Here is a 6,798-nt window from a genome sequence, read left to right as displayed (position 1 = left end):
CCAATCTTCTTCTCATTTCTGCTCAAATCTTCACATGCTGCCCCCTTTCCGCTTGATTATAATAGCTTAAGAAGGTTTGGCTGAGCTAAAATGTAAAATTGCACAAGCATAACCATTCAGAAACTATTTAAAAGTGGAATGGAAATCAAGAGGCTAATGCACATCCTACACACTTTTTCAAAAATGTCCTTTTCCCTCTTACAGCAATGAGAGCGAAAATAAGACAGAGCGAGCCAACTTTTTAACTCATCTGTCTGAAGCTATAAAATGTTGATAATCCTTAACTAATACATTTTGGTATTTGTTTGACTGGTTAATGTTTTGTTGCATTTTTGTATACACAGTAGTGTACACAGCAAACAGGTTCCCAATCAACAATTCATACACATAATATTCCATTATGTTGGTTCCATTCTTCAACTTGTGTCATTATTCTCAATATTTCCATTCTAGCCTTCTCAGTCTTATTAACCTAACCTTACTACCCAGCCCCCTACTCTCCCATCTATGTATCGCAGTGGCTCTCAACCGTCCTCATGCCATGGCCCTTTCATACATCTCCTCATGTGGTGGTGACGCCCAGCCATAACATTATTTTCATTGCAACTTCATCACTGTAAGTTTGCTACTGTGATGAATTGTAATGTATGTAAATATCTTATTTGCAGGATGTATTAGGCGACCCCAGTGAAAGGGTCGTTCAGCCCCCCAAAGGGGTCAAGAACTACAGGTTGAGAACTGCTGATATAGAATAACAGCTGTCCATTTAGTCTTATATAGATAAAATTTTAAAAGAGCACAGTACTCACAAATGGCCTTGCTTAGTTAGTTAGTTAGTTAGTTAGTTAGTTAGTTAGTTAGTTAGTTGTTTTAGTTAAACTGATATTTAGTTAAAATGTGACTTCAGGGAATAGTTTTGGTTTCAAGTTTAATGAATATTTCAGAGGTATAGTTTGGGGGATACCTCCAGTTTCAACGGGTCTAGTAAGTCTGGTTTCTTTGAGAATTTAACGTTCTGTTTCACATTTCCCACCCACTCACCCCCACTTTCTATCAGGATCTATCCATCTATTGTAACCCTGATCAGGTTATTCATTCAGTAGTGGCAGTTGGGCATCATCTAGTTCCTCTGATCTCAAGGAAGCAGAAGCCGTACTTCACAGAGACCATTAGTCTGACAGTCTGATCCTTTTCTCTTTGCTCTAGATGAATCTAACACCTACTGTCATTGTCAGAGCCTGGTGATGCAATGGTTACATACTGGCTACTAACCTCAAGGTCAGCATTGAAAACCACCAGGCACTACTTGGGAGAAGCGTGAGGTTTTCTGCTCCCTCAAAGAGTTACAGTCTCAGACGCCCACAGTGGGAGTTGTTTGTTGAGTCAACTCTGACTTTTAATGATCATGTAAGGAGTTTCTGAGGCTAAATCTTTATGGAAATAGACAACACCATCTCTTTCCTATGGAGCAGCTGGTGAGTTTGAACTGCTAGCATGCAACTAATAATCCATCACTTAAAACATCATGCCATTAAGACTTTTTTGAATGGACTAATAGAAATCAAAAGGTGTATTTTAGATAACTGCTCCCAAGCTTTTAAGACCCCAGACACTATTCACCCACTTAAAATGTAGAACATAAACTTTATGAAATATATCATGCCAATGGACTGAATTGCCTCATGAGACAATGATCATAAACCTTCAAACCAAGAGAAATCAACTGGAAAGGAATGTTTTCTGATAGAAGCATTTAAGATGATTCCAGGAAAATTGAAGCACTAGATTCAGGGTTCCTAACATTCTAAAAATTCTCCTCACCTGAAATATTTTACTATTCAGAAGTATTTCATTCTTTCACACCTTGTCAATATGGTTAACCTAATGACACAACATCACCATTGGGTATCTATGTGTATGTACATACGTATTTTTGTCCAAGAAAATGAAAATATGTAGTGCCCAAACATACATATACTTTTTAGATGTACTCAAAGTTATTTTGCTACATATATTTCCTATAAAGTATAAGACATCCTTATCCATATAAGATAGGCAAGATAAACAATTCCAAGGAGAAAACAATGGGAACAATGGTTACAAGGGGGGACAGGGAGAGGGGAAAATGGGGGAAAGGGATGGGGGAGCAAGCAAACCCAGGGACGAGGGGAAAAGTCAAGATCTAAAATGGATGGCAAGGAGGGAGTGGAACGCCTGGTTGGGTTTGATCAAATGCATTGTAGTTGAGAGGAATGATGGAGAACCAAATGAAGGTCAAACAGGATAGTGGGACAGGAGCATAGGTAAAGGAAATAGAGGAAAAAACTAGGAGGCAAACGACATTCACAGAGGTATAAATATAGGAATGTGTATATGTAAATATATTAATATAATGATAGGGATATAGGTCTATGTACATATATTTCTATGTTAAGTATCAAGGTAACAGTGGGCATTGGGCCTCTACTCAAGTCCTCCCTCAATACAAGAACACTTTGTTCTAATAACTTGGCATTCTGTGTAATGCTCACTTTCCCTACATGATCGCTGAAGACAAAATGGGTGCCTAGGCAATTGTAGTGAAAAAAGTTGATGGTGCCTGTATTAGAAGATATAGTGTCTGGAGTCTTAAAGGATTTTGAAGTTAAACAAGTGACCATCTATCAGAGAAGCAGCCAAGCCCACATGGAAGAAGCACACCAGCCTGTGTGATCACAAGGTGTTGACAATATTAGGTATTAGGCATCAGAGCACCCAAGACAAACAACCATATCAATGAGAACCAGGTGGGCTGGAGTGGAGACCCAAAGCCCATCTGTAGAAAACTGGACATCCCCTCACAGAAAGGTCACAAAGAAGGGTTGAACCAGCCAGGGTGCAGTAAGGCACCGACGAAACACACAACATCCCTCTAATTATTTATTGCCCCCCCCTTTCCCCCCACTATCATGACCCCAGTTCTACCTTACAAATCCGGCTAGACCAAAGCATGTACAGTGGTACAGATAAGAGCTCTCAACACAAAGATTCCGGAAGATAAACCCTTCAGGAGCAATAATGGGAGTAGTGATAGCATGAAAGGAGGGGGAAGATGGGGGATAAAGGGGGAAACGGATCCTAGTGATCAAAGTATAGGCCCTCCCCCACCAGGGGTATGAACAAAAAAAATGTGGGTGAAGGGAGACAGCAGACAGTGTAAGATATGAAAATAATAATAATAATTTATAATTTATCAAGGGTTCACGAGGGTGAGAGGGTGGGGGAAGGAAAGAAAATAGAGGAGCTGATACCAAGGGATCAAGTAGAAAAAATGTTTTAAAATGTTTTTAAAATGATGATGGCAACATAGGTACAAATGTGCTTGATACAATTGATATATGGATTATTATCAGAGCTGTAAGGTCCTCCCAATAAAATTATTTATACAAATAATAATAAAGTATACAACATCCTAAGAAAGTGCTTATTTGCAAGTAATATTACTTGTTGGTCTTTTTCTTTTTCAAGGAAAACATCTGTTAGGTTTTTAAGCCCATAAATGTGTAAAAACAAGGAGAAAAGCTGAAGTTGGGGGCAAGGGGCAGGGAATTGGTATTTAAAACTGCAAGGGAGTCCGTAGTTCAAAACCACCAGCAGTTCCAAGGGAGAAAGAAAAGGCTTTGTAGTCCCATAAAGATGTTTGTTCATTCTCAGAAACCCACAGAGTAGCTGTGGGTTGGAAATGACTCAGTAACAGTGATATTTTGAATGAGACAGAAAATCTCTTAATGACCATCTTCCAAAAATTAGAAAAGTATCCAACTGTGCAATTAGTTACTTATATAACTTTCTATCACTGATTCATCACTTGAATTGTTCTTTTAAGTTAAAAGAATTAAAGCTTTAACTATGATATACTACCTTGTGATGAATTCTCAGTGTAGATGGAAAATAATATTGCTCCACATATAAACTGGAACTACTTTCATGCAGCGTAATATAAATAGAAACAGCAGATAAACAAAAAATATAGATTTTTATAAAATAGTTACATTGTTCCATGAGGTTTTCTGTGGGTATAATTGGGTGAATTCCTCTGCTTTGTGCATTTAAATAAATGTCTATTATGATTATTCATGTATAGTCCTTTTATAACATTACTTCACTGTTTATTTTATCTAACACACAATGTAGAACAATTCTTGGTTTGCATAAGGGTCTCTCAGAGTCACTTCTTGACTCTGACAGAAATTGTGTGCTTTGACTCTTTGGTATGCCTTTTAGCTGATTTATTGGCACTTGTCGCTTTGGCAGAGCCTGCTGAATTACTTTCTAATTGGAGTACTTTAAGACAGAGTGTCTGCCTGCCTTAATTGACACTCCTGCACTCCATCAAATGGCTGCTGTGCTGTAGCTTCTATTTCTTTTTCCAGGTTCCAAATATCTGGAGTAGTCGTTTACAACAAGGACATGGAGTTGTGGATATTTCAGGGGGAGCAAGGAAAAATACTCACACAGCAAAAAAGAACCTGGAATAATGTTTTAAAGCCCAGAAAACTTCATCTGCAAAGAGACAGCCGAGCTAGTGTTAAGTAAGAAAATGGTGCATCTGGAAAGTGATAGGTATTTTTTTTAGCCCCTGATGCATGGCAACCCCAGGCACAGCAACATGAAACATGCCTGCTCCATCATTGGACGCAGATCAGAATGCTGGCTTCCGTCAGCTGGCTTTTTGAAGTAGATCATCAGACCTTTTTTTGTAGCCCATCTTAGCAGGAACATCTGCTGAAATGTATTTACTGTCATAGAATCATGCAGCTACGCATAAGGTGCACATATCGGGAAACATGCACGTGAAAGTTGGACACGGAATAAGGAAGACTGAAGAAGAATAGGTGCGTTTGAATTGTGGTGCTGGAGAAGAAGATTGAATGTACCATGGAATGATAAAAAGGACAAACCAATCTGTCTTGGAAGAAGTGTGGCCAGAGTGCTCCTTAGAGACAAGGATCGTGAGATTTCATCTTACATACTTTGGACACAGTCAGGAGAGACCAGTCCCTGGAGAAGGACATCGTGTTTGGCAAAATGGAGGGAGCACCAAAAAAGAGGAAAGACCTCAAGGATTCACACCATGGCTACACCAATGGGTTCAAGCATGGGGACAATTGTGAGAATGGTGTAGAACAGGGCAGTGTCTCGCTGTGTTGTGCATAAGGTCACTGTGGGTCAGAACCAAGGCAATAGCACCTAACAACAACAACTAGGAATCTGATATGCCTCCGTGATAATGTCCCATCTCAGCCAGTCTTGTTGGAGACAGAATAAGGATGTACATGGTCTTGTGGTTCTTCCCCGTCATTTTTCCTTAAGAAAAACTTTCCCATGTACACCTATCCAATTGATTATACTAATGAGCATTAAATCTCCATGTTTGGACGCCATGATCTGCATTTGTAAAGAATCTATCTATGCATCTTTGAGTTAAAGGAAAAGACTTCAATTGAGCCTAGAGATGAATTGAGGGCCACACTGGCCCTGTAACGTGGTGTTGATCTTTGTTGTTGTGTACTTTGGAGTCAATTCTAACTCATCATAGTGAAACTACAGGATAGAACAGTATTGTCTCATAGGGTTTACTAAACAGTAACCTCTACAGGAGCAGATTGCGTGGTCTTCCCTCCCACAGAGCTGCTGGTACGTTTGAACCACTAAACTCTAGGTTAGCCACCAAGTGCTTGACCCCTGTGCCTGAGTATTGTGATTGATACCAATAGACGCAATTGTGGGATAATACAATCTATTTTACGCAAAACTGTCTAGAAAGTGATAGATGAGAAAGCGGATCTGAGAACGAGCCTCTGATTTATTGATTTCCTTCTTATGTTATCATTCTGATGATCAGAATGAACAGCTTCCTGGTCTGTGGGCAAAAGCAAAATGTAACGATAGGAAAACATTATCTTTATTGTCCTCATTTATTTGTGCTGATAGCTATTTCTGCATAAGTATGTACCTTACTAAGAGAGGAGAAGGAATATCTTGCATTTTTGTTAAGAGTTTGCTGGAAATCCAATAGAGTATTTGTTTAATGAACAAAAACAAAGAAATATATCAATGTTTTCAGTGTAAGCTAATTTTTTACAACCCCGACCCCCCTAAAAAAGATCCTCATTTATAATTGACTTAAAGAACTTTTGTTTCAGGCCAAAATAAAACAGGTAATATCATACTTCCCTTTATATCCTTAAACAAGCATTATAAAGATTGAATAAACTATATTTGTATGCCATTGAGAAGCAAGTAATGTAGGCTACAATTCTTGAAAGAGTGAAAATGTATCAGATGAGTCCCATATTCACCCCAATTTGCTCCCTGGAGGTATTTTGCACAGAGGAGTAAATCAGAGGGCAGAGTTTTCATTTCATTAGGCAGAAGAAACAGATCAGAATTTAAATCTGCTAACAGGACTGGGCTTTGGGCAGGAGATAGGGGAGAAAGGTACCAGATAAGGGATAAGTAAAGATAAAGAGGCCTGAAAAAATCTACCTACAAATTCTCCTTGGATGTTAAACTAAGCAGGACAGTCATCCAAAGAGGGGAATCTTACAAAAAGCAGCTATTTGGAGACTAATTACAAAGCAGGAGTTTCAGAAGTTTTGGAATGCTTGAGAGATGTTGGAATTCCAGTTTCACAAAATTGAAAGACACTGATGAACACTCAGTCACTCAGTAGAAAAGCCAGAAAGTGCATGCTATCCGACTGAGAAATGCTTCCTAGGAGTAAGAGCAGAATTTAAAAGCCTCACCCTAAAAACC

Source organism: Tenrec ecaudatus, chromosome 1 (assembly GCF_050624435.1).
Source record: "Tenrec ecaudatus isolate mTenEca1 chromosome 1, mTenEca1.hap1, whole genome shotgun sequence".
In the NCBI taxonomy this organism is placed as follows: Eukaryota; Metazoa; Chordata; class Mammalia; order Afrosoricida; family Tenrecidae; genus Tenrec; species Tenrec ecaudatus.
Note: the sequence above shows the minus strand (reverse complement) of the source record.